General features: G+C 39.9%; 1 long non-coding RNA gene across 1 annotated transcript in view; it reads right to left on the reverse strand.

Annotated features, from left to right (window-relative positions):
* Positions 1 to 3,143, reverse strand: part of LOC142140194 (uncharacterized) — a 51,159-nt gene extending 48,016 nt beyond the window's left edge. The window contains exon 1 of the long non-coding RNA XR_012688325.1: positions 2,918 to 3,143. This is a non-coding gene — a long non-coding RNA (uncharacterized LOC142140194). The remainder of the gene's footprint in view (positions 1 to 2,917) is intronic.
* Between the last annotated feature and the right edge of the window lie 6,174 nt (positions 3,144 to 9,317).

Here is a 9,317-nt window from a genome sequence, read left to right on the forward strand (position 1 = left end):
TGTTTATTGTTCTGTACTGTTATACCCTGTATAGTCTACTGTTTGTACTATGTGCGGCGCTGCGGAAACCTTGTGGCGCCTAACAAATAAATGATAATAATAATAATAATAATAATAATAATAATAAGCACAGGAGACAGTGGCCTTCCAATTTGTGAGGGAATGGGATCAAGAGGACAGGAGGTAGAGTAGGAAGATGAGAAGAGAGTAGAAACGTCCTCTTCATTTGTGAGATCAAATGAAGAGAGAGTGTCAGAGGGTGCTACAAAGGAATTGAGCTGATTGCTTGTCGAGGGAGATGATACCATTTCAAGTCTGATCTTATCTATTTTGTCCTTGAAATAGGAAGCAAGATCCTGGGCACTGACGGTAGTCGGAGGGTTTGGTGTGGGAGTATTGATAAGAGATTTAAGTGTGTTAAAAAGGCGTTTGGGGTTAGAAACCTGAGCATAGATGAGAGATTGGAAGTATGTTTGTTTTGCAGTGTTCAGAGAATTTTTATAGGAGTGGTAGATACCAGTATATGTGATGAAATCATTAGAGGTACAAGATTTACACCAGTGACATTCTGCTTTACGAGAAAGTTTTGTAGAGTTCATGTTACTTTAGTGTACCACGGTTGACAACGAAGTCTACGTGGAGTATGAAGTGTCGCTGAAGCCACTTGATCAAGGGCAGTTGCTAGGGTTTGGTGAAAATGGGGTACTGCCTGATCAGAGGAGGAGAATGTAAAAATGGGGGAGAGAAGATGTTGGAGAGGTGGAAAACTGTTGAAGATCAATAGAGTTCCGGGCTGCACCTACTTTGTGGAATTCCCTCCCACGCACAGTAAGACTTTCCTCTAGTCTTCAAACCTTCACTGAAAACCCACCTCTTCAGACAAGGTTATGATATTCCTCAACCATCATCTTAATTTCCCTAGATTACCCTATTACCATCCTCTACACTGCTAACGCAAGACAACAACCTTCTGACCAACATTGCAACACACATAGCCCACTCAGTACTTTTACCTTTGCAATCTGGCTGGTCCATTGTGCAATATGATGCAGCACATGCCCTTGTGTTTCTAACTCCCATTGTCCTATAGATTGTAAGCTTTCGAGCAGGGTTCTCTTACCTCTCTGTCTGTATGTATTACCCAGTATTGTCTTATTAATGTTTGTTCCCAATTGTAAAGCGCTACAGAATTTGCTGGCGCTATATAAATAAATGTTGATGATGATGATGATAGAGTTGATATTCCTGCGGTTGTGAGGAGGCTTGGAAGAGGATGACACTGGGAAGGGTAAAGACCTGGGGATGAGCCAGTAGCTAATAAGGTGATGATGCGAGAGGAGGAGAGGAGTGTTAAGGAAATCAGAAGCTGAGCATAGTCTAGAGAAAACAAGATCAAGACAGTGGTCATCCTGATGAGTAGCGGATTCAATTCACTGGGAGAGGTCAAGTGAGGAGGTTAGAGAGTAGTTTGGAAGCAGCATTGGAACGTGGATTAGCAATAAGGATGTTGAAATCACCTATGATGATGATGGGGATGTCAGGGAATAAGAAGTGAGGGAGCCATGCAGAGAAGTGTTCAGGAAATTGTTGGTGTGGTCCAGGGGGGCGATAAATGACAGCAACACGCATAGAGAATGGGTTAAAAATCCTATCAGCATGTACTTCAAAAGATGTGAACGTGAGTGATGGGACATTTGGTAGAACTGTGAAAGTGCACTGTGGGGAGAGAAGTAGTCAAACCCCACCTCTTTGGCTGCGGGTGTGGGTGAAATGGAGACCACCATGTGAAAGGGCTGCAGGTGAGGCAGAGTCTGATTGCATGAGCCATGTTTCTTGTATTGCTAGAAGGTTTAGGTTGTTTGAGAGGAAGTGTACGGAGGTAAGTTTGTTACAGACAGAGTGTGCATTCCAAAGGGCACATTTAAAGGACTTTGGAAGAGAGGGGAGACAGGTGATGCGTTTGAGGTTTGCTAGATTTCTGTAGCGTTCACATATATGTGTGTGGGAGAAGTGAGGGGGAGGGACCTGGATTAGGTGAAATATCACCAGCTAATAGAAGCAGGGAGAAAGAAATGTAGGAAAGATGATTGTAAGATGTATGTCCTTTTAGTTTCTGGCGACAGGGTGAGGCTGTTAAAGTTATTGAATTTAAATAGGAAAAGAGTTCATGAGTGTTAACTAGAGGTGAGTGAAGTATTGAAGGAACAATGTGGACAGAGGCTTGTGTTGCAGGATGGGTAATGGATGATATAGTCCTAAAGATAATGCCATGAAAAGGGAGAAAGAATTTTTTTTTGCAAGCATTGGGATTTGTGAGTAATAGAGCAAAAAATGAGAGAATTAAAAGAATTACCTAATTGCATAACATCAATCCTGGAACAACTTGCCTCTGACCACAGGCATCAATGTAACAACCAGGAAGAGTGGGTGGATGGGCAACACCAGGAACTCCAGAGACTGATTCTATCTTCGCCCATCCTATTTAAAGACTACCTCCCTTTCCTGTGACATCAGATGGCGTACCCCTCCAGTTAAACTTTTGACTCCAAGGACTAACTAAAGCGTAGTGACACAGCCTCAAAGTAGTATTATCCTTCGTCCTTATTTCAGTCCCCAGTTCTTAGTAACCTCCACTGTTGTTGCCATTTGTTAAATAGGTCACTAAAGACCGATGCCTCTTTAACCATGGTAATGCTGCTATAACTAAAACATATTATAAATTCTAGTTTTAGGATCAAAGACTCAGTAAAATATGATTGTTTAGATTCATAAGATATCGTTCTTAGATATGCATATATGAATTGTAAAAACTTTGATAAATATTCAGGCCATAAGATAATCTGACTTCACAATGTGACCTTTACCCTCGATGGAAAGAATTTATCTAAATCATGTTTAATAAAATATATATGTTTACCTGCAGCAACTTAGCCACAGGCGGAAATAATTTCTGAGTATGTCAGCTCGTTGTACTGATAACTGCCGGCAGATAATAGTTATTCTGACGATCTTCCCTTAACTGTCATGGCGATGCTGGAGTCCCATAACCTTAGTCGCTCTCTTTACGTCACCGGCTCAGCGCCGGTTGGCTGGTCGCTAGTGGGTCACTCGCTGCCCGTTTGCTGGCAGTTCTCTGTCACCCATTGTTGTACCGCTCGTCATAAATAAGCGACGTGCGTGGCCAGATGAGGTGTCACCGTACCCGGACACCCGTTTATTAATGAACAGATTAATTGACATAGTTGCCGAGTCCGTTGTTTAGCTGGTGAGAAGTGTTTAGATGTTACAACGGAGACAGAATATGGCAGAAGTAACAAGTGCATCCCTGTGCCAGGAGGAAGGATGGTAAGAAGAGGCCTCATACACAGAGATGCTTGTATACATGCCCGTATGATATATATGTGAAGAACACGGTGTGGCACTGTGATATGGAAGGGGTGGAGTGTGACACTTCCACACTAGCCGCATTTATAAGTGTGTCACTGTCTTTGACCATATAGAAATACCTGACACTCTTAGATTTATCTGCAGACATAGTTGACAACTTTTTCTATAACTTCCTGTCACCGTCCAAGTTGTTATAAACGTGTCCCAATAAATCCAACCCTATTTTTGTAATATTGACCAAATGTACAGCACATGGCTTCTCCTTATGAACAATGGATACAACTCACATTTTTCTTATTATTCTTTAGTGTTTATCTGTCTACATTTGTTAATGAGATGCATTTAAAATGCAAACAGTGACATCATAACTGATATCGGTGAACTTGTGATATAGTTTACTGTGCCCCAAAGTCTTATACTATTCCCCAAGAGAGATGGGCACATCTGCCTAGCAGGAAAGTGGAAAGTATACATACATTTTGACAATTGTATATGTAAAGTGGCACTGTATTTTATATTAGTTATGTTTGCAGATTGATGGTGAAGAAATGTATGAAATCTACGCATTTATCTGACTATATTTCTGAAGCCAGTGCAACTACAATTTATGTACTGTAGCGATGGTCAGTGTAAAAAAGTTGCTACACTTTGGGCTTCATTTAGAATTAGATGCATTTTGCACTCTGAGTGCATGCATAAAGATTATCATAACAATTTTGTACTTGGGTATCTGTCGAATTGCATGTATCTCAAATTACGTCCATAACAAAACCAGCAGTATTCCTGCATCAGATATGTCAGACATACACATGTGCATACTTACATTTAATGATAGCATAGAGATGGAGCTTGTCCGTGTTAGTAGTAAATGCAAAGGTTGCCTTACTTTTTCTGTGCACAGTATAATAAGTTAATGAAGTGTCATGCACAAGAAAGAATAGTGTGTTGGCAATGTTATTAATACATTTAAAAGTCACATTTTCCATTTCAAATGTTGTGGAATACAAACAGTGAAGTGCTATTGAATGAAGAACTATTGGGAGGGGGAGGTTTCACTAAGGGGCTAGAGTGACACTGCTGCTGGTGTGATCATCTTTTTATTGTGTACCTTTACACCTGGGGGTAAATGTATCATAGCCCGGTTTTGTCAACTCGCGGGAGTTCGGCATCTTCGCAGCTTAAATTTAAAGCGGCGCTGCCTTGTAAAGGGAAACTTCCCTTTGCAAGGCAGCGCCGCTTTAAATTTAAGCTGCGAAGATGCTGAACTCCCGCGAGTTGACAAAACCGGGCTATGATACATTTACCCCCAGGTGTGCAGTAAAAAAATATGCTAAGTTTTGGGGGATGTGTCCACGTCTAATTAGGTCATATCTAAAGCAGTTGTGTTATACTTATGTGAATACCACTTTAACATTCCTATTGAAAGCTTGCCCCCCTTCTTTCTACCTCTTCAGGCATAAGGGGCCTCAAGTCTAAGATACGCAGAAATTTAGATATGGAAGCGTTTTTGGTGGGCATGCACTGCATGGAAATGTGTGCATTTGTGCCATGAAAATTGAAGTATGCCCAACACTAAATAAGACCCTTTGTTGTCTTCATGTCATGTGTAACATTTGGTTTATATTGCTATCAGCTATTCCTCCTTCAGTAAATTCTTGTTTTTACTTTTAATCTCTGAAAGAGTTTGGTTAAATTTTCATTATACCTTTATTTGGATTGTTTCCTGTGAATAGGTAAATGATTAGAACACTAGTGAATATACATTAAGTAGTGTACACATATTTAGTATGACAATCTAATCTCATCACAGCAACTTTTTTTGTGACTCTTTAGTAAAGAGTTCTGCCTACACACGTTATAAATGGATGGCATCATTTGTGTTTTTGTTTTTAATTCTATATAAATGCTGTAGTTTACTTTTCAGATTATTTTATTTTAGTTTTATGCACTAAGTTTTGCATCAGTAGTATTCTCCGCTTCACTGTGGCAAAAGCTGTGAGGTTTATTTTTGAGAATGTTCCTGTGAGTAATGGCCTCAGTAGCAGAACTGTTAAGGGGGAAAAAAAAAGCATTACCAGATTTTGGTTACATTTTTGTTATGTTATCTGGGATTCTAACTTGTTTGTATCAACTAATCTCTTAAGGCCTCAACACTGGTATTTATTACATGAGTTCTGATAGTGTTTTTAAATAGACAAAACATATATAAATGGGTATGACACAACCATTATTTCTAGAGTCTCCATGCCCACTATTGCTGTTATTAGAGTCCTCTAGTTTTGCAGTAGTTTTCTGGTTTTTGGAAAGCATTTTGCTCTATACAGTGCATTTGCAATGGGTGAATGTATTGGTGAAGCCTACAGTGAGCTCCAAACAATAGTAAAAAAAAAAACAAAACACAAAACTTATGTTTTTATTGGACATGCACTTTTACTAGTGTTAAACCTTTTTTTTTTTTTTTTAACACAATTCCATTGGCTACCTGAAATTAAGAAGTTAAGTCGAATAGTTGGTGTTTATACCTTTAAAGTATCAGCGTATTTCTATAGTTTAGTGAAAGTACTTTGCAGCAGCACATTGTTAGAACAACATCTCTACATCACACAGCTGTGGTGTTCAAACAAAGGAGCATCGTGAAAACTGGCAGCATTGGGGGAGATCCTGGGACTCTGTTAGGAAATTAATGGGTAGGTTTTAATCTTAATTGAGTTGGATGCAGTCTTTGTACTCTACTGGATTACAAAGAAATTTTTAGGTCCCATGTTTCAGTAGGAAACCTGCTGTTATATTATATGTGTAAATGTAATACTTTTGACATAGTTTTTTTTATTGTCAGTGAATTCCAAACCAAAACTAATAGTGTAACACATAACAAGCAATCTATTTTACCACTGTTCTTATGTAAAATATGATGTCTATTTTCTTCTGCATTATCCATGAAAACCTTGTTAAATCTATATTTATGCTGTTGCCTGTTTTTTTTAAAGAATGATGGAGACCCCAGATCTTGAATCTGAATTGCTTTAATCGTGTAGGAACATTAATTGACATTTGTATCAGATTGGGTGGGCACCTTTTCAGTGATTGTCTCCTTCAGTTAGTGTCTTCTTCAGTACAAACCAACGCCTATCAATTTGAAAGGTCACACATATCAGTAATAATAAGTCCACCAGGCTCTAGATCTGAATACAGCATTCTGTAGGTTATGGGGACTAGTTGTAATATATAGGTAACAGAGGGAGGCACTCGCTGCGCTTACTTGCGGGTCTGTGAAGAATTGGGGATGTTGAAACGTTGATATCTCCTTTAAGAATTCATCTGAAAGGTCCAACTTAGTTTCCATTGAGTATCTTTATTCAAAAAGTTAAGATAATTGCTGTGCTGCCTCTTGAGGGCCACAGAAATTTTATTAATTCATTTTTTTATGGATTGTTGTCTCTTTATATAGTGCCACTATATCGGACAGACTGTACAGAGAATATTTATCATTAACATCCGTCACTGTCCCCATTGGAGCTTATAGTCTAAATTCTCTAAACACACAAGTGTACATTTTACTAAATAATAAAATCCCCTCCTGCCTTAGGAATCACCACAAATGTTACTCTAGAACCAACTATAAGTGAATTAGCAGACATGCACAGGAGGTGCTGCATTGGCATTATGGAGGAATGTTTGTTCCATTTGTGAAGGAACAAGGTTGTGAACTGCTGCAACAACCACCCCAAGTTTTATTGGTATTTATTTAATACTGTTTTTTTGATATAGCGCCACCACATTACTCAACTCTGTACAGAGTATATTTATTCATTCACATCTGTCACTGCTACATTGAAATTTACAGCCTAAATTATCTACCTCACAAATCTCCATAGCACTGTGCTAACCAACTTCCTGAGACTAATGTCCCACCCAAGAAAATATTTGCTGTTTTCTACCTGCATCACCATAACTTTCATGCTGGATTATTACTAAGTTTTCAGGTGCACCTGTTTGTAAATCAATATGCACATGGTGTTGATTTGTTGTTTGTCTGTTTGGTACAGTCACAAACTTTGTGTGTGTGTAGGACATTCTAAACTTCTGGGGTAAACCTCTTTGCTGTTTAGCCTTTGGGCAAGTATGAAGATTAACCTTATAATAGCGAATACAATATTGGGATGAAATAGAAGATATCTTTATTATTATTTGCCACAGATTCTGTAGCACCAGGTACAGAAGCACAGAATAACAAATAGATGTCATAAGTAGCACAGAAGAGTGTGGGTAAAGCTATGGGAGCTCGCACAGCAAAAGACATGACATGCATACAAGGGAATCAGACAGTAGATGGACATGGAGCAATATGTAGAGAGGACCCTGCCTGCCAGAGCTTACATTCTAGAGGGAGGGGTGGTGAGCAACAGTAGGACCAACTGTGAGAAAATGGAGATGGGAGGCAAGGAAGAGGAGGTGATGGCTAGAATGGTTAGGAGGGTGGTAGGATATGCAAGCTTGAAACGGTGAGTTTTGAGTGAGCGTTTGAATGACTGAAGGTTGGGAGAGACAATGGTTAGGGAGGCGAGCATGGCAGAAGTCTTGAAGATGAGCATGGGTTGGAGATAATGAGAGATGAATTGAAGCAGAAGTAAGAGGCAGAGCGCAGTGGCTGGGTAGGTATGTACCTTGAGACCAGGTCAGAGATGTAGGGGGGAGAAGTGTTGGTAAGGGCTTTGTAAGTGAGGGTAAGGCTTGATCTGAATTTTAAAGTGAATAGGGAGCCAATGAAGGGATTTACGCAGAGGCGTAGTGTAAGAGGTGATTTAGGAAGGCCAGGGAGAAGGAGGTTGCAATAGTCAAGACGAGAGATGATGAGAGAGGAATGGGTGGATTTTTCTTGATATTATGGAGAAATGGCAGGATTTGTTCTATTCTATCTATTCTTCCCTCAGCAAGTTGCTTCTATCTCTAAGGTGAGGAGAAAGAAGGGAGGGAAGGGAAGGCTACAAAACTACTCCAAGTTGCAGCACAAAACAAATTGATTGAGTCTGCAAGACAATGATTCAGCACTCACCTGCATTCTCTCCAGCAGAGACATTTCTACATCCCCTCCCGTTACTATCCAGCACTCCCATTCTCTCTGCTCCCCATGTTCTCTACATACCCAGAACAAAAATTTGAAAAAAAGCAGTTTACTTATCTCTTTGCATGTTTATTCCTTCTTGCTTCTGTTGCTTTCTTCTGCATCCTCTCAGTCCGTTCCTCTTTCTGTCCACTGACATTGTTTAATGTCAGCGATGCGTCGTAGCAGTGTCTCTCTGTCAAGGAAACAGTCAGAGAGGCGCGGGACAGAGGTGATTTTCCTGTTGGTGGTACCACATCAGGAGATTGAGGTTGGAGCAAATGACAGATGGCTTCGGAGCCCGCCACCTCCTCCTACAGCCCTGCCTGTCAGGTTCTAATCTTCTCTGGCTTTTCTCGGCTATTGAATGACGTCCCATTGCTGCCGCGGTTTGTGTTGGTGGTGCAGGGAGCAGTGCACAGTCTGGCCGCTACTTTCAGGCAGTCTGACCCTGGCAGTGTGCTGGCGGGGGCTGAAGCCTCCACATAACCTCATTTACCACTTTTTTTTATTTTTTATTCATTAATCCATTCTAGATCAAATACAGAGAGAGAGAGAGAAATCAAAGTGAAATGCCAATAAAACAAATGTTACATTTTTCTCATTGACTTGAAACTTTAAGTCGAATATGCAGCAAACGATATGCAGGGAGACTGTAACTATAGGTTTGTCTGTCATTTCAGAATATTGTTCACATTATCCAGGAATTTTTGAATAGCATTTAAATACAATCTGATCAGGTTTTAATGAGAGAGCTTAATATTTTCACTGGCTTTGCATTAGTTGAAAAATACTATGTTTGTTTAACATGTATTGTACTAATCAACTT

The sequence above is a fragment of the Mixophyes fleayi genome, chromosome 2, assembly GCF_038048845.1.
Source record: "Mixophyes fleayi isolate aMixFle1 chromosome 2, aMixFle1.hap1, whole genome shotgun sequence".
Lineage (NCBI taxonomy): Eukaryota > Metazoa > Chordata > Amphibia > Anura > Limnodynastidae > Mixophyes > Mixophyes fleayi.